This window comes from the organism of the source record quoted next, unplaced genomic scaffold (assembly GCF_019419815.1).
Source record: "Pyrus x bretschneideri cultivar Hongxiangsu unplaced genomic scaffold, Pyrus_bretschneideri_v1 Contig10, whole genome shotgun sequence".
NCBI classification, from domain to species: domain Eukaryota; kingdom Viridiplantae; phylum Streptophyta; class Magnoliopsida; order Rosales; family Rosaceae; genus Pyrus; species Pyrus x bretschneideri.
In genome coordinates, this window is record NW_025999391.1 from 827,184 (window position 1) to 850,835 (window position 23,652).

The 23,652-nt window shown below is 37.7% G+C and overlaps 3 pseudogenes; all 3 read right to left on the reverse strand.

Moving 5' to 3' along the window:
* Positions 1-12,482: 12,482 nt before the first annotated feature.
* LOC125470244 lies at positions 12,483-13,905 on the reverse strand (annotated as a pseudogene).
* Positions 13,906-16,749: 2,844 nt separating this feature from the next.
* LOC125480657 lies at positions 16,750-18,581 on the reverse strand (annotated as a pseudogene).
* Positions 18,582-21,291: 2,710 nt separating this feature from the next.
* LOC103934305 lies at positions 21,292-23,322 on the reverse strand (annotated as a pseudogene).
* Positions 23,323-23,652: the final 330 nt, after the last annotated feature.

Consider the following 23,652-nt stretch of genomic DNA (forward strand, 5'->3'; position numbering starts at 1 on the left):
TCCCACCATCGCTTATGAGCACTCGAGGCATCCCAAATCTAGAGAAAATGTTAGATTTTACAAAGTCTGCAACAACTCTAGAATCGTTAGTTCGGGTGGCTTTAGCTTCCACCCACTTTGACACATAATCAACGGCAAGTAAAATGTACGTAAAACCAAAAGACATAGGGAATGGACCCATAAAATCAATACCCCAAACATCAAAGATTTCAACAACAAAGATTGGGGTTTGCGGCATTTGGTCTCTTTGGCCTATACTTCCGGTCTTTTGACATCTATCACATGTTAAGCAAAAAGCCCTAGCATCTCTAAACAATGTAGGCCAATAAAAACCACTCTCAAGAACCTTAAACGCTGTGCGTTGTGTGCCAAAGTGTCCACCACATGCATATGTATGGCAAAAACTCAAAATGGAATTAAATTCAGATTCATGAACACAACGACGCACAATCTGATCAGGGCATATTTTCCACAAATAAGGGTCGTCCCAAACATAAAAACGTGCATCCTTTTTTAATTTATCACGTTGAGCCTTGCTTAAGGTGTTAGGAACTTGCTTAGACACCAGAAAATTAACCAAATCAGCATACCAAGGCTCACTTACCTGGATAGACATTAATTGCTCATCGGGAAAGGTTTCAGAAATTGGCGCTACTTCCTCATGTACCATTCGACTTAGGTGGTCAGCCACCACGTTCTCACTCCCTTTCTTGTCTCGAATTTCAATATCAAACTCTTGGAGAAGAAGCATCCATCTAATTAGCCGTGGTTTAGCCTCCTTTTTAGTGAATAAGTACCTAAGAGCTGCATGGTCAGAAAATACAATCACTTTAGTGCCAAGTAAATATGAACGAAACTTATCTAAAGCAAACACAACGGCAAGAAGTTCTTTTTCCGTGGTAGAATAGTTTAGTTGAGCATCATTCAAGGTCCTAGAAGCATAGTAGATGGCGTGGGATTGCTTATTCTTCCTTTGACCCAAAACAGCCCCTATTGCATAATCGGATGCATCACACATGAGCTCGAAAGGCAACGTCCAATCAGGTGGAAGGATGATAGGTGTCGTGGTAAGCTTGTTCTTGAGAAGCTTGAATGCCTTCTCACACTCCTCGTTGAACTCAAACGTCACTTCTTTTTGCAGGAGACGGCATAAGGGTTGTGCAATCTTGGAGAAATCCTTGATAAATCGCCTATAGAATCCTGCATGGCCAAGGAAAGAACGAACCTCTCTAACAGAAGTAGGAGAGGGTAAGTAACGTACAAGATCTATTTTAGACTTATCAACTTCAATTCCTTTTTCAGAGATGATATGACCCAAAACTATGCCTTGTTTAACCATAAAATGACATTTTTCCCAATTTAAAACAAGGTTAGTTTCCACGCATCTTTTCAAGATTAAAGTAAGATTATGCAAGCAATCATCAAATGAGTCCCCAAAGACACTAAAATCATCCATAAATACTTCAATTATCTTTTCAACATAATCTGAGAATATACTTATCATGCATCGTTGAAAAGTGGCTGGTGCATTGCATAAACCAAATGGCATACGACGATATGCAAAAGTACCAAATGGACAAGTAAAGGTGGTCTTTTCTTGATCATCCGGCGCTATGACGATTTGATTATATCCCGAATAACCATCAAGAAAGCAATAAAAAGAATGACCGGCTAACCTTTCAAGCATTTGATCAATGAATGGCAAAGGGAAGTGATCTTTCCTTGTTGCAGTATTTAGCTTCCTGTAATCAATACAGACACGCCAACCTGTTTGGATACGGGTTGGCACAAGCTCTTGTTCTTCATTCTTCACCACCGTGACTCCGGACTTCTTCGGAACAACCTGCACAGGTGACACCTAACGACTATCAGAAATAGGATATATAACACCACAATCAAGCAATTTTATAACCTCCTTTTTCACTACTTCCAACATGGGTGGATTAAGGCGACGTTGAGCTTCACGAGATGGCTTGGCTCCCTCCTCCAAAAGGATGCGATGCATGCACGTGGTGGGACTAATGCCTTTGATATCCGCCAAGGTCCATCCAATGGCAGATTTGTGCTCCTTTAACACCCTTATCAACTTGTCTTCTTCTTGGGCCGTGAGTGATGAGGAGACAATGACGGGCAATGTCTCGTTGTCTCCCAGAAAGACGTACTTTAAATGATCGGGCACTGGTTTAAGCTCAAGTACGGGTGCCTGAATCACTGAGGGTAACAACTTATTAGTGGAAACTGTAATTGAAATTGGGTTAGAAGACTTTGGGAAGCTAGCTAAGGGGTTCATCTCTATACATGTTATACTTGCATACAAAACGATTTCTAATTGCTTTTCAATAAACCATGAATTCTCAACGCCCCGGGTTAATTAGGTCCGCTTAAATTAACCGTCAAGTTTTCCTTAAGTTAATGAATTGGATGATTGCATACGACAATCCAAAGCATTCCTCACAAGTTCCCTACATGAATTGCATAATAGAGATACAAGCAAGAATCATTAAGCAACATGAAAACTATAAGTGTTGACGAGGCATTCGTTACTATGATTGCATGAAACTTATGCCAAGAATTTGTTTAACGCGATTGTTTATAAGCAACCTCCACTACTTGTGAATATAAGTTCATAACTATTACGTGAAACTCACTTATATTCTAGCGTCATATTCATGCATGAAAATTAAGCGTTCATTCTTAATAAACATACATAAATAGGATATCAATCAAATAGTTAAACAAATTGAATTCACAACTTATGAAACGTAATTAAAAGTAATCAAATCATATTGCAAGCATAAACATATATTTCGAATCACCCCCTAGCTAAGGGGGGTTTAGTTCCTCATACTTACAAAACAAAGAGAATTGAAATTAAACATTGAAATCAAAGAAACGCCTAAACATTCCAACAACTCAAACTTGAATTGTATGAACGTTTAGGCACTATTCTCTTCCTCTTTGTTGTAGCACAAGGTCTAAGGATAGGTTGTGTGATGGTGTGAAGTGTTTTGGAGGGATGGGAAGTGGTTGGATAGTGGTTGCAATGGAGGAGAAAAACTGCACAGAAATGGAAGGATATGCACGGCAAAGGTTTGGGAAATGGTGTGTTTGTGGTGTGTTGTGTATGAAATGAGGAATGAATTGAATGATGAGAATGCAAGGGCTTTTATAGGAGAATGAAGGTGTAAATGGCTGTTTGTTTAAGCATGCAAGTGGCTAATTAATGATGAACAAACAGCTAAGAAAGCATATGCAAGCTGGAATTGCATGTGAAGGTGTTGGAATGTCAATGTGTGCCACGGCAAAGGAGTGGAATTTGTGTTATTTTCTGTCTACATGATGAAAGGTTAATGAGTAATGCATGTAGGTGGCTGCAATGATGAATAATGAGTGGTGGAAATAAAAGGGAAAGCTGGAAAGGGATTGGGATACACGGCACAAGGGTGAATGGTGATGTTTTGTGTGTGAATGGTTGTTGTTTTGCATGTGAAGTGTGTGTGAATGTATGTGGGTTAAATGATTAAAGGGGGTGGAAGATGGCTGAATGATGGATTGAATAATGAGGCTCTAGGGTGGAATAAATGGTGATGCATGAGATGGAATGATGAATGAATGGAATGAAGTGTGTATGCACGGTTTTGGTGTGGAGAAAGGGGTGAATGTGCATGTGGCTTTGTGGTTGAATGATTTGTGGTGCAATGATGAAGAGTGAATAAAGAATGCATGTAGGGTTAGCTAGGAAAGTGGGGTGAATTATAATGAATGCATGTGGAATAAAGATGGAGAAGGTGGTGTAATGATGCATGCTTGTAGTTTAGGGTGTTGAATATGGATTTGCATGGCTTTTGAAGTGATTGTGGGCTTTGGAATTGGAAGGAAATGCATGGCCTTGGGGTTGGTAAGAGAGAATGGGCTAGGCCCTTTGTTTTATGTCCAAAGTGAATACAAGGCCTTCAAATTCGTCCAACACTTTGGCTCCAATCATATGCTATCCATTCCAAGCCCAATTTTGCTCCAAAATGCATCTTTTTGCTTCCTTAGCCATATGAACCTAAAAACACACGAAAATGGCTTAAACTACTAAAACAACTATAAATTAACAACATAGATGCACGAAAACAAGCTAAGTAAGTCGCCTAAATATGCTCCTATCAGTTAGATATATAAGCTTCCCTACTACCCGTTGGTAATAACTCACATCATGCATGGCTTCTCCATCTATATTGAGCCTTAGTTCGCAATCCACGGGAATGATGGCGGGTTTGCAGTCAAGCATGTTTGCTTATTGGAGAAGATCTAGTACATATTTGCGTTAATATAGAAATAGCCCCTTTGAAGATGTTGTCATTTTAATACCCAAAAAAATACTTGAGCTACCCCAGATCTTTGATAGCAAATGTTTAATGTAGTGAACGTTTCAGTGCCTTAATTTCAACATCACTGTCTCTTATGATAATAAGATCGTCCACGTAGCTGAGAACCACTAATTTCCCACCGGTACCAGTTCTTACAAACAATGAGGAATCAGCATTACTTCGCATAAAACCAGCCTTCTCGAGTATTGAACTGAGCTTGGCATACCAAGCTCATGGGGATAGTTTCAATCCATACATTGCCTTATGCAATTTACACACTATGTTGCCTTCAAAGCCATTATAGCCTGGATGAGGCTGCATATACACTTCTTCTTGTAACTGTCCGTGAAGAAAAACATTCTTCACATCCATTTGATAGAGGGACCACCCACAATTTACAACAACTGAAAGTAAAACCCTCACGGAATTCATCTTGGCCACAGGTGTAAATGTTTCTTTGTAATCTACCCCAAAGGTTTGGGTGAAACTTCGAGCTACAAGTCTAGCTTTGTGTCTTTTGATAAAACCATCAGCCTTGAATTTGATCTTATAAATGCAACGACTTCCAACTGCCATTTTTACTGGTGGTAGTTGAACTAAACTCCAGGTGTTATTTTCTTCCAGTGCATGAAGCTCATCTGCCATGGCTTGATTCCATTGTGGGAGAAGTGATGCTTCTCGGAAACTCCTAGGTTCATAGTGTTTATCAATTTCACTGAGAAATGCAGCATGAGATGTAGAGAACTCACGAAAACTGATGCTTTCAGTGATAGGGTGCCGTGAGGCATAAGTAACATAATCTTGCAACCTAGTTGGAGGTTTCCTTATTTAAGGAGGATTTCTTTTAATCGCTTAAGGCTCTGTGAGAGGTTGAGAGTGATCAGAGTAAGACTCATCATTCTCTTCACTAGCAAGAATCAGACTAGCAATGACTGAGTCAGTTTGCACTTCTTCACCATCATAAATCACAGAGACTGAGTTTTCTTCCAACACAGAAGGATTAAAGTTCTGAGGGAATGGAAATAATTCAAACAATTCCTCCCCCTGACTTGTAGTAGTTCATTTAGAAGTGAAATAAGGACAGTCTTCTTTAAACTTCACATCTCTTGACACAATGGACTTTTAGTGGTTAGATTGAAGCACTTATATTCCTTTTGGGTGAAAGAATAACCCATAAACACACACTTCGTAGCCCTGACATCTAATTTGTCATGATTCAAGGCTTGAATGTGAACAAAGCAAACACATCCAAATACCTTGAGGTGTGTCAAATCAATTTTTCTACCTTTGAGTACTTCATATGGAGATTTGAACTCTAGCACTCGACTTGGGAGTCGATTGATGAGATAAGTGGCAGTGAGGATTGCAAATGACCAAAATTTCTTTGGAACATTCATGTGAAGCATAAGGGCACTAGTTTTCTCTAAGAGATCCTTATTCTTTCTCTCGGCTACTCTATTTTGTTGGGGAGTTCCTACATAACTGGTTTGATGTATGATGCCCTGAGAACTTATGTATTGAAGCATGTTGTTGGATAGAAATTCAGTGCCATTGTCAGATCTTAAGACTTGAATGTTTAATTGAAATTGAGTTTGAACATGTAGATGAAAGTCATTGCAAATGTTGACTTCACTCTTTCATAAGGTATGAAAAACTCATTCAAGAAAAGTCATCAAAAAATAGAACAAAATACTTAAAACCCTTAATTGATTCGGTTGCTGGTCCCCATACATCAGTGTGTACCATTTCAAAATGTTTACTTATCCTAGACATTGAATTACCAAAAGGTAGTCTAGTAAACTTAGAAATTTGACAAGTATCACAAGTAAGATGAGATTTACAAAAAAGTGGAAATGGGTTTGACAAAACAGCTTCTAAGGGATAAGCTAATCTTTTATTCCAAAGTTAGTTTTCATCCATGGACTTCGATTGAGCTTGAAGAGCTTGAGAAAAGCAAGCATTCTTGCACAAGTAGTAAAGTCCATTTATGAAGACCCCTTTACCAATCATCTTCATGGTCAGAACATCCTGAAAAATTACTTTATCTGGTGAGAAAATAGCACGGCAATTTTGGGTGTTTGTGATTTTTTCAATTGACAGAAGTTGGAAAGGAAAGGTTTGTACATATAAGGCAATGGAGGGTGTTTTGTGTGAGAGTAAGTTTACTTTCCCTTTGCCCAAAACTAAGACATTTTTTCCATTTGCAACTGAAACATGTTAAGGACTCGAAAAACGTTTAAAATGATGCAAGTTTGTCATATGATCTGTGGTGCCTGAATTTATTACCCAACAATCATTTTCAGTACTAGTCAATAGGGCAGTAGTGAAGGCTTTGAGTATACCTGGTGCTTCCTCTTGTGATACCTTCTCATTTCCAGCAAACAAGCCGACAAACGATCCCAACATAGTTGTATGACTGCCCTCATCCTTGCCTTAAGCTTGTTAACCTCCTTCATGTCCTTTACTTTGAATATAGGCTGCAAATTCATTGATGAGTGACAATGGATTGGCAGTGAATTCCATAGATCCTTATGAGACAGTAAGAGAATGAGCATTAGCAAGTTGAGCCTTAGGTTGAGAGTGAAATTGTTGTGAGGATCTTGGTATCATTTTCCCATCTTTACTAAATTTATGATTGAGTTTAGGATGAAGTTCCCAACACTTGTCTTCCACGTGACCAACACCATTGTAGTATTTGCATTTTAGGTGTGTATTTCTTCCCTTGTACCCCTTTGCCTATAAGTTCTTGTAGTTTGAGGCATATGCATGAGTCCCAGTCAATCTTGATCTGTGCTCAGCATTCATCACTTTCTTCCTTGCTTTTTCCCGTTGAATAGTTGCACATACATTGTTGAAGGTGGGCAATTTTTGACTCATCAATATGTGACTCCTTAGGTCTTCATATTCGAAGTTCAAACTCCCTAACAGCTGATAGATTTTGTCTTCCTTAGCTCAAGAGAGTGGTAGGGTCTGTGGTATGAGGGAGATAAACATCCAACTCATTCCACATGGTCTTGAGACTCCCAAGATGTTGAACAAATGCCTTTCCTTCTTGTTCGGCACTAGCAATGTCATTCTTAAGTTGAAAAACTCATGCATAATTGTTTTGATTTCCATACATATCCTGCGAGGCTTTCCAAAAATCAAGTGACAAATTGTAATAGCTGAAAATCTCAGTAACATGTCTCTCCATGGTGTTGAGGAGTTAAGACATGACAAACTGATCCTTGCAAAGCCATACACTATATGTTAATGAGGAGCTATCTGGAGCCACCACGCTTCCATTGATAAACCCTAATTTCCCTTTGCCTCTGAGAGCTAGTGAAACAGCTCCAAACCAAAGAAAATAATTGAACACAGACGTTGATTGGTGTTAACCTCAACATCTGAGAAATTTAGGGAGAGGCTATGCTGAGTTTCTTCATCGCGATTTACTGAAATTTCTTTAGCCATGGCTCAAAGATGAAAGGAATAACGCAGCAGCAAGAATGGTAGAGACAGGTTACGACAAAACCTGCTTTGATACCATGTGGATATTTTAGCTTTAAGTTTCAATGTACTTTTCATAAATTCATTGAATGTACAATGGGGGATATATAATGAGATGGAAGGTTACAAGCAACCCTACCTTGGCAAATCCTACTAACCCGGTAAACCCTAAAGCTGTCACTCCTTAAATTATGGGAGTGCAGCAAGTAGCTAGCACACAGCTATCAACAAGTCACCTAGATGTCAATCTTCCTCAAATTAGGGATTAGACTTAATAGAGAATCCCATGGAAAGAGGGAACATAAAATCTGGCTGCATTAATAACCCCATATTGTCTAATATCCGTATGCAGCATCAGTAGGGTAACTTATGCATCATCAGTCACCACATATCGTCTAATACAATTAATGGTAATGGTTAGAGTACAAACATTAGGATGAATTCCCAACACCCATTTTATTATTCAACGACATGACTGTTGAGTAATGTTTCAACTTCGCAAGTTGACCCAACATTTGAGGGAAATGGATAATGGATAATGGAATGCAGAAGACACCATTGAAGCACTTCGTCGAACACATTGAGAGCATCCTCAACATTAGTGATTTTCACACGCTAGTGTTGTTGGGTGTTTCTTGATTCCGTCGATTTAAAAGCTCGAGAGTGAAACAAACCCAGGTAATTGTTGAAGAAAACAACAACAGAAGAAGATTGAACAAGACAAGGCAGCATACCTTCGAGTTTGCTGCTGCCATAACCAATTTTCAAAGAAGAAGAAGAAACGGCAGCTGTTGTTGCCCGCATCATCTTCAGTGAGTCAGCGAGTCCATGCGTAAATCCTCTTTTCAAAAAACTTTTGCTGAGGATAAGTTATGGAGGAAAGAATCTGCTTCAACCTGTTAGCACGATTTTGTTTTTCTTATTGGTTTGAAAACAAGAAGGGTAACTCTCAAGCTTCAATATCCCTATTTGACGGAGAAAATTAAAGACAATACCTAATAAAATAGGGTCAAAATAGTAATATCGTACCATTCACAAATATATATTACCAATAAAACTTGTGATCCTGCATTTCAACTCAAGGCATTTGTTTCAATGGTAAACTTGTTGGAGAGCACTACTCGGAGCGTAAATGAAGAGTTCCACCTTGAGAGAGTCGTATTAGCATTTCACTTGATTTCTATTTGGCTAAGGCCATCTCCAATGGTGGGCTAAAACCTAAAATTTCCCTCCCCCCCCCCCCAAAAATCCACTCCAAACCATGACCTAAAATTAACCTAAAACCCAAATGAAGGGCAAATACCAGCCCAATTTTAGGCCATAAAGCAAATTGGACCCCACCAACTGAGATTGAAACCGGGGTTGTGAGGCCCGCTGCCCAATCCCTACTCATCTACGCACTGCATGCACTAGGCTCTTTCATATTTTTGTACCAACCCACGTGGGGTTGTTCACCCTATGTCAGACCATCAAGTAGTCGTTGGGCTACTTTTCTTCATCCAACGACTTCATTTAAATGGGCCGTTGGTTAATCCAACGGTCCAGGTTCAAATTATATTTTTTTTAGTTTTATATTTATATATTTATTAAATCCAACGGCTTAGATCGAATATAATCAAATCTAACGGCAAAAAAGAAAGATTTAACGGTCTAAATTTAAATCCAACGGCTAAAATAATTTAAAAAATTATTTAACTTAAAATTCAACCAAAAACTCTATAAATACCTATGTATTTGTTCAAACATCCACACAAAACTCATTTTTCTACTACAATGCTTCCAATTTTTCTTTCTACCATTTCTTCTCATTTCCAAATTTTTCAAGATGGCAAAAGAGCATGGTAGAGGTCATAATTGGACCTTTGATGAAGATATTGCTTTATGTTTGACGTGGATTTCTGTTAGCGAAGATGGTGTTGTCGGCATAAATCAAAATAGAAAGGTTTTGTGGGGTAAAATCATTGATAAGTTCCATGAAAACTCCAACGCCGGTCAAAGGGAAGTTGGTGGTGTTTATGATCGTGGAAGATTATCAACAAAGCGTGCACTTTGTGGAAGGGAAGCTTGGAGAGAGCCACAGTTGACATGCCTAGTGGAAGGGGCACCTCAGAAATTGTGAGTTTCTTTGTTGATATTTTAGTTGTCATGTACATAATAGTATTTTGCAACTAATAATTTTTATGTATTTGTTGCATAGGGTGACAAACCAATGGCAATTTACAAGACAAGAAATACACCAAAAAATCAAGCTTTTAAGTTGCATCATGCTTGGAACATCCTCAAGGATTGTCCAAGGTGGGGAACCGATGCGAACCAACAATGTGGAAGATTATTTCATCGTGATGCCCCACCCCCAAATGATGTCAATGAAGGTGTGAATTTTACCGACAATGAAGGTGTCGAACAAATGACCCCAACACCTTCTTTTGCAAGGCCCCCAGGTAGAGATAAGCAAAAGGAAGCAAAGAGAAAAGGGAAGTCCCAAGATCCGATGCATGCACAATTTGCTAGCGAAATGGCAAGAATGAATGAAAACCATATCTCTCGACAAGAAGAATTGGCCCAAATGCGTTTGGCCATGAAGGAACAAGGGGATAGGAAGCAAGAAAGGTTCAAAATTAATTTGATGATGAAGGACCTCGACAAATACACTCCAGAGAGGAAGAAATACTTGCGTGGTAAGCAAAATGACATTTTACAAAGGAATGCCACAAGGAGTATATTTCAAGATGATGATTCATCTCAAGACTATCACCCAAGTCTATCACCAAGTCAAGATGGTGGATATCATTATTAAGTTTATGAGTTTTCGATTGTATTGAGTTTATGTGGTTTATTAATTGTCTTTTATTTTTATTATTTTTTTTTTTTAAGTTTATGTGGTTTATTAAATGTCGTTTGTATTAAGTTTATGTGGTTTATCATGATTTTCATGTATTGATTTAGTGATTTTTCAAAATTTATCGGAATTTAAATATTTTTAGGTTAAAATGTTCATATAATTAATTTAGGATAGTCTACATAATTTTTTTTTTTAAAGTTAATTTAAAAAAAATTAGCCTTAATTCATTATTTGATAATCTCGGGCTAAAATTTTAGGCCAGAAGGGTTGGAGCAGAAAAGCTATTTCTAGGCTAAAACCTAAATTTTCTGGATTAAATATTTTTAGATTTTAAATCACTATTGGAGATGGTCTAATATATACATTTTTAAAATTAGCTTTGATGGTTTTATTCATGCTCATCGTATTATGGTAATGCTGCTGCAGGGTTTGTAATCCAATAAAAAGAAACCTTACATTTTCAAGCCTATACCACCAATGGATATGTCGACTTATGCTTCAAGCTTCAAACCAGCAGGTCTCTTCGATCACTCTGAGAGGTAGAACGACCACACTTTCTAGGGTTCACTAGAGTTAAAATGGTTGCTAACTCAAATCAGTCTTCATTCATGGTCGTAATCTGTAAAGATATCCAGATTCTTACAACATCCAATGCTGGTTCTCGTTTTCAGAAAGAAAGGCTTCCTGAGAAGTACATAGCCGTTGTATCAGGTGTCCCTTCGGCTTTTCACCCAGGAACTTGTAGTACTAGCATATGCTCCCTTAATTAACCACCGTCAGTTGGGAGAAGGCATCACTGTAATGATTAACGCCACATTTATGCCAAATTGAGCTCTTCCAAATTGCTGGCCTTTTACTAGTCATCCAGTCTGTTTATCGTGTCAGCACTATTCAAATTTACTCAACACCTGCACCTGTTAATATGTCGACTTTGTTCGGGGCATGCATCTTAATTCTTCAGCCCTGAGCATGATCCCTGTTCTGGATTCAGAAATGGAAGACTGACGGAGCCAAACATTTACTTGCCATTGCCTTCTTATTGCACATATATTACCAACAGGACTCGTGAACCTCCATATCAACAGCTCAAGGCGTTTGTTTCAATGGTGAACTTGCAGTCTTTTAGTGCAGATACAAAAATGATTAAGAAAAGATGGTATTCATATATTCTTTGTTTAATCACATCTGATATCGTTTGATCGGATACAGATTGTACCTTTCATGATGGAATTCGGATGCATCATTTGATCAGATGTGTACTGTAATTTGAATCTGGTGTTGGAGCAACTGCACAAGTTTAAGAAATGGATTGAGTCCTCCTCCTGTAGCTATCATTTCCTCCATTGCTTCTTTCATCAGACCCATATCCTTTTGAATTCATTACACATAAGCTCCTCAAGATGATTATTACCAAAATATAAAAGAGAAGTTAAACCAAGGCATACATATGTCTACGAAGTTCGTATCAGTCCCATTACTCTGCTTTTTCAACAGATATCATACATCACTAGCCAATGCATGAACGAATGGCTACCTGAACTGCACTCAGCAGCAGAACATCTCCCTCCAATGTAGCATTCAATAGAAGGAAGCACCGAAACTTGTCAAAACTGAAAAGATGCAAAACAATTTCAAAACGGTCTTTCTATAAATGCCAACAAAGCGGGATCTACTTTATCTTTAGACAATAAATTAACAACCAACTCCATAGTTGATGCATCTGCAGAAAAACCTTTCTCCACCATTTCTTGAATAAGCCTCACCACTATTGATGTCTCGTCGATATTGATAAACCCTCAGATAATTGTGTTGTACGTGCAACTATCTGGACAACAACCTTTCTCTTCCATTTCTCTAAGCAAGTTTTCTGCTTCACTTGCTAGTCCCCGATTACAAAATCCACTAATCATTATGGCATATGTCCTGACATTAGGTTGAATTCCCTTTGATGATAAACTACGAAAGAGATCCCATGCATGTTCAACTTTTTCAGCTTTGCACAATCCTTCAATAAGAATATTGTAAGTTATAATAACAAAGTCCAACTTCTTTCCCTCCATCTCTTCCAACAATTCAACTGCCTTGGGAAATTGTTGGTTTGCACACATGCCATGCAATAAATAGAATAAGTTTGAATGTCTGGAAGTTGGCCACAAGCTTGCATTTGAGAGAACAAGTTCAGTGCATCTTGTGTTCTCCCCATCTTGCAAAACCCATCGATAAGAGTGCTATAAGTAACCGTATTTGGAACAACTCCCTTATGAGACATTTCCAGAAAAATCATCCGAGCATCATCTATTTTTTTACACTTACAATATCCATTTATCAATATGCTATAAGTACGAGCATTAACCATGCCTTTGCTAAGCATTATTTCAAAAACCTTTTTCGCCTCGTCCATTTCACCTCGCAAACAGTAGCCATCTATAAGCGAATTGTACATAATTGTATCGGGTGCGATATCCCCTTGCGTCATCATTTCAACCATGCTCCTTGCTTCCTGGACCATCCCCTCTTTGCAGAATGTATCAACCAAGACATTGAAGGTGTGCACATTTGGAAGGATATGTTTCTCCACCATTTCATTCAACAATCTTGTAGCTTCTTTCTGCCTCCCTACTTTGCAAACTCCGTGAATCAAAGAGTTATGGGTAATGACGTTGGGAGCAATGCCCTTACTCATCATTTCTAAAAAGAGGTTCAGTGCATCAACAACTAGAGCATCTTTGGAAAGACTGTCGATGATCGTGTTGTAGACAATTACGTTAGGCATGCAAGCATTTTCTTCCATCTTCTTAAGCAATTGGATTGCTGCACTATTGTTACCTTTCATGCAAAGACCCTTAACTAATGTGCCGAAAGAAACCAAATTCGGCTTGCAATTACCACTCTCCAACATTTTATTGAAAAGTGCTGCAGCCTCGGCCTCTCTATTCTTAAGAAGTAAGCCGTTGATTAGAGTAGTGTAGGTCATGACATCTGGCTCAAAACCTAATTTGAATAAGTTGCCCAAGACTGACAAACTAAACTCCACTTGGTTGAGATGACAAAAGAAAATATTGATAATGGCTAGAGTATAAACATCTGGACGAAATCCAGACACACCATTTGGTTATTCAAGGAGATGACTGCCGAATAATGTTTGAACTTGGCAAGTTGAGTCAAGATTTGGTTGAAAGGGACAACAGAAGGCAGAGGACGCCAAGTAATTGAGAGCATCCTCAATATTACAGATTTTCACAAGCTGGTTTTTTGTTGAGTGTTTCTAGATTCGGTCGATTTAGAAGCTCGAGAGTGAAACAAAGTCAAGTGATTGTTGAAGAGAACAACAACAGGAGAAGATTGAAGAAGGCAAGGCAGCATACTTCTGGTGCAGCTGCTTTCATAACTAACCTTCAAAGAAGAAGCAGCAGCAATCGTTGGCCGCATCATCTTCAGCATCTCTAAGTCAGAGAGTTGAGAGTTGCTCACAAATCAAAGAGTTGTTTTAAGACTGTTTGTGAGAGTTGAAGAGCATGAATTTCATGTTTTTTTCTAGTTCTAGATTAACGCAAATTATAAATAAAAACACAAATCAACGAAAAAAAAATGATTCTTTTTTGTTGGGACAATATAAGCATGAAGAAGAACACCCCGACAATTATATATACAAATAAGCCCCGTATTTCATATGACACGTCTTGATTTCAATTATTGAACTTGGTGAATCACATGATAATGGTCAGGAGAGGCTGAAATGTTTCCGTAAATCTTTTTGGCCTCCAAAAGGATGGACTGTTGTGACAAAACCACCAGTACTACATTAAAACTGAATAATAATTTTTTTTTTTTAACAAACGATACTATCTACACCAAGAGAGGAGATGGGAGTGGGCAAAACCTCATAATGGGTTAGCCATATTAATGTGGTTCAAATCTAAGACATCTCACTTATAAGTGAAGAGGAATATCACTAAGCCGTTGTATTAAGTGGAAATTGAAGCCATTTATTAGATGCAAAAGTGATAAGTACTAAGCATGAAAGTTTTGCGTGCTTAAAGCCGTGAAACAAGTCAGCAATGAAGAGCACAAGTATTCAACAATTGTCCATGTCCGAATTGTGTGAGTTACAAACTTCACCTTCGTTCTTCACTTAAAATACACTAGCATTTGGCTACACATTTTGTGTGTATGAACACATTTTTTTAGAAAATGAGAAGGAGAGAGGGAGAGAGAGAAAGTGGGGAGAGTGGGAGGTTTTTGTTTTTGGTTTTTTTTATTTTTTATTTTTATTTTTTAAAAATAAATATTAGGGGTATTTTAATATCACATGTAGGTGAGGCTTTGAAAAAAAAAAATATTTGGTTGTGTGAAATTACATTTCTGCCCCATATTTCGTATTCATGTTCTGTTTTAATTAGAGAGTTAAACTAGTAATTTCATAGGGTTTTGATTGACAATGAGTGTTTTATTAATTAGTAGAGATTTCTTATTCATGTTCTATTTTAATTAGAAGATTAAACTGGTAATTTTATAAGATTTTGGTTGACAATGAGTGTTTTATTAATTAGTAGAAATATAGCCCTAAGTCGTATCAAATTTACAAACTAATTAGGTAATTGTGCACCAAAAATCTGAAGGCAAACTAAAAGTTACAACAAAACGATAAAATAATAAGGCGTCAAGTTAAGCAAGATAGTACAACACATGAACAATTAAGATTGCCATTGAGAAAACCGAATGTGTATGATTAAGATTGTGGTTGACAAACTCAAATTGTTCCTTCAAACATGCATAGAAGTGTCTTTAGCCTTTCAAAATACATCACAATAGCATACTATTGCTCAAATTTCTAACCCTAATGAAAAGTAAAATTAATAAACAAAGGAAATTACAGCTTCCAAGAAAAAAAATAAAAGCCAATGTGCAACGGTCGAGGAAAGAACTGCAAAACCTGAAGGGGCAAACAGAAATATTTGGTATTTCACACTCTCTCTCATTTTTTTCTCCTTCTTCTTCCTCTTCCAGCAAACTTTCTTATGATTGTATGTAACAATTTCTTAAAGTCTTACAATTGTAGGGTTTTGCACAAATGAATTGGATCCCATCCTAGGATCCCCGCATCTTATCTGTTCATCGTATATCATGTGATCAGAAATCATTTGATTTTTTTATTTAAAATTAAACACAAATAGTATTTGACGAAAACTGATTGTACGATGTACGGCTAGGATGTGGGGTTCCCTCGGATCCTCACAAACTGGATCTGAAGAGGATCCCTTTCCTTGCACAAAAAGAAAGAGAAGATGCTGATGTTTGGTGAGATATGTTAGAATCATGTGGGTAAAAGATATGTTAGAATCACGTGGGTGAAACTTCAAAAAAAAAATTGATATTCTTATCACATGTTTGTATTATCTCTCTAACAGAGATATGACCCACATGTGATGATGGCTCCACTGCTATTAGAAAGATGATTCAAATGTGTAAATAGGTGATTAGTGTAGCATTACCTTTTAAAAAACAACAAAATTTGATTTGTGTGAAATTACATTGCAGCCCATATCTTTTATTTCTATTCAATTTTGATTAGTAGGTTAGACTGTTAATTTTATAAAATTTTAGTTGACAATCAAAGTTCTATTGATATGCAGTTAAACTAATTGGACATAAAAGCCCTTCAAACAAAAAATTAAATCTTGAAATTGAAAAACGTTGTATAACCACTTAGTACTACGATTTAACAACATTTCTCTTCACTTGTAGGTGAGAAATCTTTGATTCAATTCTCATCAACAGTGTATTTGAACCGTATTATTACTAGCCCATTATGAGGCTTAGCTCACTGCCCACCCGTTAAGTCTACATAATTCATACTAGTCCAGATGCTCTGCTTCAGAAACAGATTGCATAATCTGAATTGATAAATTTAGTTAATAACACATATACATCACTAAGGCAATGCATGAACGAATGACTACCTGAACTGGACTCGACAGTGAAACAAATCCCTCCTCCAATGTAGCATTCAAGGGAAGGATGCACCGAAACTTGTCAAAACTAAAAAAATGCAAATCAATTTCATCATGGTCTTTCTATAAATGCCAACAAAATGGCATCTACTCTATCTTTAGACAATAAATTAATGATCAACTCCGTAGTTGATGCATCTGCAGAAAAACCCCTCTCCACCATTTATTGAATAAGCCTCACTCCCATTGATGTCTCATTGTTATTGATAAACCCTCAGATAATTGTGTTGTACGTCCAACCATCTTGAGAACAGCCTTTCTCTTCCATTTCTCTAAGCAAGTTTTCCGCTTCACATATTAGCCCTCTATTACAAAATCCACTAATCATTGTATTATACATCCTGGCATTAGGTTGAATTCCTTTTGATGATAAGTGACAAAAGAAATCCCACACATATTCAACTTTTTCAGCTATGCACAAACCATCAATAAGAATATTGTAAGTTACAATATTAAAATCTGACTTCTTTCCCTGCATCTCTTCAAACAATTCAATTGCCTTGGGAAATTGTTGGTTTGCACACATGCCATGCAATAAAATAGAATAAGTTTGAATGTCTGGAAGTTGGCCATAAGCTTGCATTTGAGAGAACAAGTTCTGTGCGTCTTGGGTTCTCCCCATCTTGCAAAACCCATCCATAAGAGTGTTATAAGTAACCGTATCTGGAACAACTCCCTTATGAGACATTTCCACAAAAAGCATTCGGGCATCGTCTATCCTTTTACTTTTACAGTAGCCGTTTATCATTATGTTATAACTACAAGTATCAACCATGCAGCCTTTGGTAAGCATTACTTCAAAAACCTTTTTCGCCTCGCCCATTTCTCCTCGCAAACAGTAACCCTCCATAAGCAAATTGTATGTAACTGTATTAGGTTTGATATCTCTTTGAATCATCATTTCAACCAGACTCTTTGCTTCCTGGACCATACCTTCTTTACAATATGTATCAACCAAAACACTGAAGGTGCACACGTTTGGAAAGATTTGTTTACTCACCATTTCATTAAACAATCTTTTAGCTTCTTTCCAATTCTCTACTTTGCAAAATCCATGAACCAAAGAGGTATAGGGAATGACGTTGGGAGCAATACCCTTACTCGTCATTTCTGATAAGAGGTTCTGTGCATGAACTAGAGTATCCTTGCAAAGACTGTCGATGATCGTGCTATAGACAACAATGTCAGGCTTGCAAGCTCCTTCTTCCATCTTCTTAAGCAATTGGATAGCTGCAGTGTTGTTACCTTTCAAGCAAAGGCCCTTTACTAGTGTGCCGAAAGTAACCACATTAGGCTTGCAATTACCTCTTTCCATCATTTTGTTGAAAAGTGCTGCTGCCTCAGCCTCTCTATCCTCAAGAAGAAAGTCGTTGATTAGAGAGTTGAAGATTGCGGGATCTGGTTCAAAACCCAATTTGAAGTTTTCCCCAGACAGATAAACTGAAACTCATTTGGTGTAAATGACAAAGGCAATTAATGACAATAGCTAGAGTAGATGTATCAGGACGAATTCCGGTCGCAACCATCCGGTTATTCAAGGAAATGACAGGAGTAATGTTTCAACTTGGCAAGTTGACCCAACACTTGGGTGAAAGGGATAAGGGAAGGCAGAGGACGCCTTTGAAGCATTACAAAAAACACATTGATAGCATCCTCAATGTTAGTGATTTTCACACGCTGGTGTTGTTGCGTGTTTCTAGATCCGGTCAATTTAGAAACGCGAGAGTGACACAAAGCCAAGTAATTGTTGAAGAAAACAACAACAGAAGAAGATTGAACAAGACAAGGCAGCATACCTCTGAGTTTAAGTCTGCTGCTGCTGCCGCCATAACCAACCTTCAAAGAAGAAGAAGAAGAAGCAACAGCAGCTGTTATTGCCCGCATCGTCTCCAGTGAGTCGGCGAATCCGTGCGTAAATCCTCTTTCCGAAAAACTTTTGCTGAGGATGATTTATGGAGGGAAGAATCTGCGTCAACCTGTTAGCACGATATTGTGTTTTTTTCTATTAGCTTTAATAACGAGTGATTTCCCTATTTTTGTTGAAAACCGACTCATTCACTGTGCTCGAAGGCTTCATAAAAAATATTTGGACATAAAAGCAGAAAAATATAACTCTTGAAACAGAAGAAGGTTGTGTAATGTAAGAGTCAAATAGTAAAATTGAAAGGATTTTTTTTAATTTCAAAAATTAAAAACAAACAAGCAGCTATTGCATTCAAACAAGATTAGTTTGTCGCAACTTAATACTATGGTTTACAAGTATTCTTCTTCACTTGTAAGTGAGAGATCTTAGTTCGATTCTCAAGACGAATTGAAACCACATTATTGCTAATTGCTAGAGCATTGTGAAAAAAAAAAGCAATTAATGATAATGGCTATAATGTAAACAATATCGTTTGTTCAAAAATAAAAAAAATAAAAAAAAAACATGACTAGTTTTTCACTTTGCGCAAGGTTGGAATTTGGAACTAGCCTTCTGACTCTTCCGTATAATTTTTTATCTGAAACCAGTAGTCTTGAAAACAAAAATTGACGATTTACACATATAGGTGAATAGTTCCCATGTTTGTAACAGGAAACATAAGTCTAATGAGATTAAATCAGACTCGCTCCGACTAACCCCTTAGCTAGAACTTCTTAGTGAGAACTCCCAAATTTGACAGGATTACTAAGGTCATCTCCAACAGAATAAGGGTCTCGTTTTAGCCCTATAGCCCTCCAAGAAATTAATATTTTAATTAACAGTGTCAAGCCATATTTTTTACCATCTCCAACCGAGGGGCCAGAGGGTCATAGACAAAACATAGCCCTGTGGCCAAAGACCATCTCGAACCGAGGGGGCTAAAGGGTCATAGGACAAAATATAATTTATTATTTTAATTTAAAAATTACAACTTAAATTTAAAAACTACAACGATTTAAATTTAAAGTCTAAAATCATCATCAGCATCATCATCCACCATTGTAGGATAATAGTCAGAGGTAAACAACTAATGTCGGGCCATAATTTCCCTCTTTTTCCTATTAAAATAGGCCTTACTCATTGGAATGTAATCCAAAGTGTTCCTTTGCATATTCATATCATCCATCTCTTCTTGTATTTGTTTGGCCCATTCTTTATGCCTACAGTTCCTTTCTTCCGCGGCAATGGCATTTTGGTCCGCCATTAATCGTAAAGAGGCTGCCATTTCCTATTGAAAGGCGATATCATCATTTGCCTTGCCCTTTTCCTTCAATTTTTGGGCCTTGTTTCGTCTCATAACCCTAGGTATGAAACCTTCACCGTAGACGGATTTTCTACCCTTGTTTTTTAAATGGTAGAAGATCCATCTTCATCCCCATCTACAGATGAGGATGCAGTTTTGAAGACCAACGTAGGACCTACACTATGTTGAGGTGGATCTTCAAATAACACCCACCCTTTACAAATTTCCCAACAACCATGATGCTAAAAGGGTTTCGAGTTGTCCTCCATATACAATTCCTCCGCTTCACGTACCTAGAAAATATAATTACAAAAATTAAAGGAAATTAATTTATAAAATTAAATGTAATATAATTAAATATTTAAAATAAATTGTGAAAACACTTACTTCGTCGCAGTAATTGGCGCCGCTTTCATGTCTACTTGCGACCGTTAATAGTGCTTGATGCCATTTATTCAAACTTGGATGAAGATGTTTCTTCCATCTTTAAGAACAACTCTAGTTGTTTCGGGTATTCGGTGGAGTGGTGCCTTCGTAGAACTCATAGTGTTTTTTTTTTTTTTTTACACACGAGTCCAAACACCTTCACTTGTTTGAGAACTCCCCCTCACACTATCTTTTGAGACTCATCTATAAGCCCTGCAAAGAGCTTCATCTTCTTTTCGGGTCCAAGCCCTACCTTTCATTGCAGATGTGGCCATTTGAAAATTATTGAAACAAATTGAAGGAAAGATTATTGGAAAAGGTAAGAAAATAAAATGTAAAGAATTGAAATAGAATGAAGTGAGATCGTATGGAACGGTGAAAATTATGTGAGAAATGGTGTATGAGTGGCTTAGGTATTTATAGGGAAAAAATGGGTTGTTTTTTTTTTTAAATTTTAAAAAAATTTGGCAAAAAAAATAAAAAATTCAAATCCAATGATAATTGATGTCAACTAGTCGTTGGTTTAAAAAATTTGGCCCAGCCTGGGGTTGGCTAGTTGGCTGGGTTGGGCCAACCGGTTGGCCTTTTTCTCCTTTATTGGCCCCGTGGAACCCACAAGCCCTTTGGCCTAGCCCTCGGTTGAAAACGATTTTTGTGTCATTTCGGTTTATTTTCAGCCCTCTGGACCTCTGACCGAATCAGTTGGAGATGGCTTAAGACCATCTTCTAAAGAGAGAGGTGTGCCCTCCCCCGTAGAACACGGGTTCCAATCATCGGCTATGTTGTTTAGATTAACAGTGTTCATGAATTCTACTTTCCAATCATTTCCTCCATTGCTTCTCCTTAACGGAAATTATCACAAAAAAAATAACTGAAAAGCTAAACTAAGCCATAAACGTCTACGAATTTCATATCAGTCCATATACTCTGCTTCTCCAACAGATTTCATCATACCATAAAAGTTGCTCTATCACTTCATAAATTATTAACACTTATCATTCGTCAAAACTGAAAAGATGCAAAACAATTTCATCATGGCATTTCTATAAATGCCAATAAAGCGGGATCTACTTTATCTTTACACAATAAATTACCAATCAATTCCGCAGTTGATGCATCTGCGAAAAAACCCCTCTCCACCATTTCTTCAATAAGCCTCACTGTCGTTGATGTCTCGTTGTTATTGATAAACCCTCGGATAATTGTGTTGTATGTGCAACCATCTGGAGAACAACCTCTCTCTTCCATTTCTTTAAGCAAGTTTTCTGCTTCACTTGCTAGTCCCCCATTACAAAATCCACTGATCATTATAGTATATGTCCTGACATTAGGTTGAATTCCTTTTGATGATAAACCACGAAAGAGATCCCATGCATATTCAACCTTTTCAGCTTTGCACAATCCTGCAATAAGAGTAGTGTAAGCTACAATATCAACATCCAACTTCTTTCCCTCCATCTCTTCCAACAATCCTTGGGAAATTGTTGGTTTGCACACATGCCATGCAATAAAATAGAATAAGTTTGAATGTCTGGAAGTTGGCCACAAGCTTGCATTTGAGAGAACAAGTTCTATGCATCTGGTGTTCTCCCCATCTTGCAAAACCCATCAATAAGAGTGCTATAAGTAACCGTATCTGGAACAACTCCCTTATGAGACATTTCCACAAAAAGCATTCGGGCATCATCTATCCTTTTACGCTTACAATAGCCATTTATCAATATGTTAAAACTATAAGCATCAACCATGCAATCCTTGTAAGCGTTAGATCAAAGATCTTTTTCGCCTCGTCCATTTCTCCTCGCAAACAGTAACCATCCATAAGCGAATTGTAAGTAACTGTATTAGGTTTGATATCTCTTTGAATCATCATCTCAACCACGCTCCTTGCTTCTTGGACCATCCCCTCTTTGCATAATGTATCAGCCAAGACACTGAATGTGTGCACATTTGGAAAGATATGTTTATGCACCATTTCATTCAACAATCTCGTAGCTTCTTTCCACTTTACAGACTCCATGAATCAATTTGTTATAGGTAACAACAGTTGGGGAAATACCCTTACTAATCATTTCTGAGAAGATGTGCAGTGCATCGACAACTAGAGTATCTTTGCAAAGACTGTTGATAATCGTGTTATAGATAACAATGTTAGGCCTGCAAGCTCCTTCTTCCATCTTCTTAAGCAATTGGATTGCTGCAATGTTGTTACCTTTCATGCAAAGGGCCTTTACTAAGGTGCCGAAAGTAACAACACTTGGCTTGCAATTACCTCTCTCCATCATTTTGTTGAAAATGGATGCTGCCTCGGCCTCTGTATTCTTAAGAAGAAAGTCGTTGATTAGAGTGGTGTAGGTTGTGACATTTGGCTCAAAACCTAATTTGAAGAAGTTACCCAAGACTAACAAACTAAACTCCATTTGGTTGAGATGACAAAAGCAATTAATGATAATGGTTAGAGTATAAACGTCTGGACGAATTCCGGACACAACCATTTGGTTTTTCAAGGAGATGACTGTTGAGTAATGTTTCAACTTGGCAAGTTGACCCAACACTTGAGTGAAAGGGATAATGGAAGGCAGAGGACGCCTTTGAAGCATTTCGTCGAACACATTGAGAGCATTCTCAATATTAGTGATTTTCACACGCTGGTGTTGTTGGGTGTTTCTTGATTCCGTCGATTTAGAAGCTCGAGAGTGAAACAAACCCAAGTAATTGATGAAGAAAACAACGACAGAAGAAGATTGAACAAGACAAGGCAGCATACCTCCGAATTCGAGTCCGAGTCTGCTGCTGCCATAACCAACTTTCAAAGAAGAAGAAGAAGAAGAAGAAGAAGCAGCTGTTGTTGCCCGCATCATTTTCAGTCAGTCAGCGAGTCCGTGCGTAAATCCTCTTTTCGAAAAACGTTTGCTGAGGATGATTTGTGGAGGAAAGAATCTGCTTCAACCTGTTAGCGCGATTTTGTTTTTCATCTTAGTTTGAAAACGAGAAGGTTAAAGCTCTCAACCTTCAATATCCCTATTTGACGGACAAAATTAAAGACAACTACCTAATAAAATACGGTCAAAATAGTAATATCCTACCATTCACAAATTTATATTACCAACTGGACTTGTGAAATTTCCAGGGAGCACTGTTCGGAGCGTACATGGAGAGTTTCACTTTGAGAGAGTCTCATTAGCGTTTCACTTGATTTCTATCCGGCTAATCTATACATTTTTTAAATTAGCTTTGATGGTTTTGTTCATGCTAATGGTATTATCGTAATGCTGCTGCAGGGTTTGTAATTCGAGGTCATAATAGTAATCCAATAAAAAGGG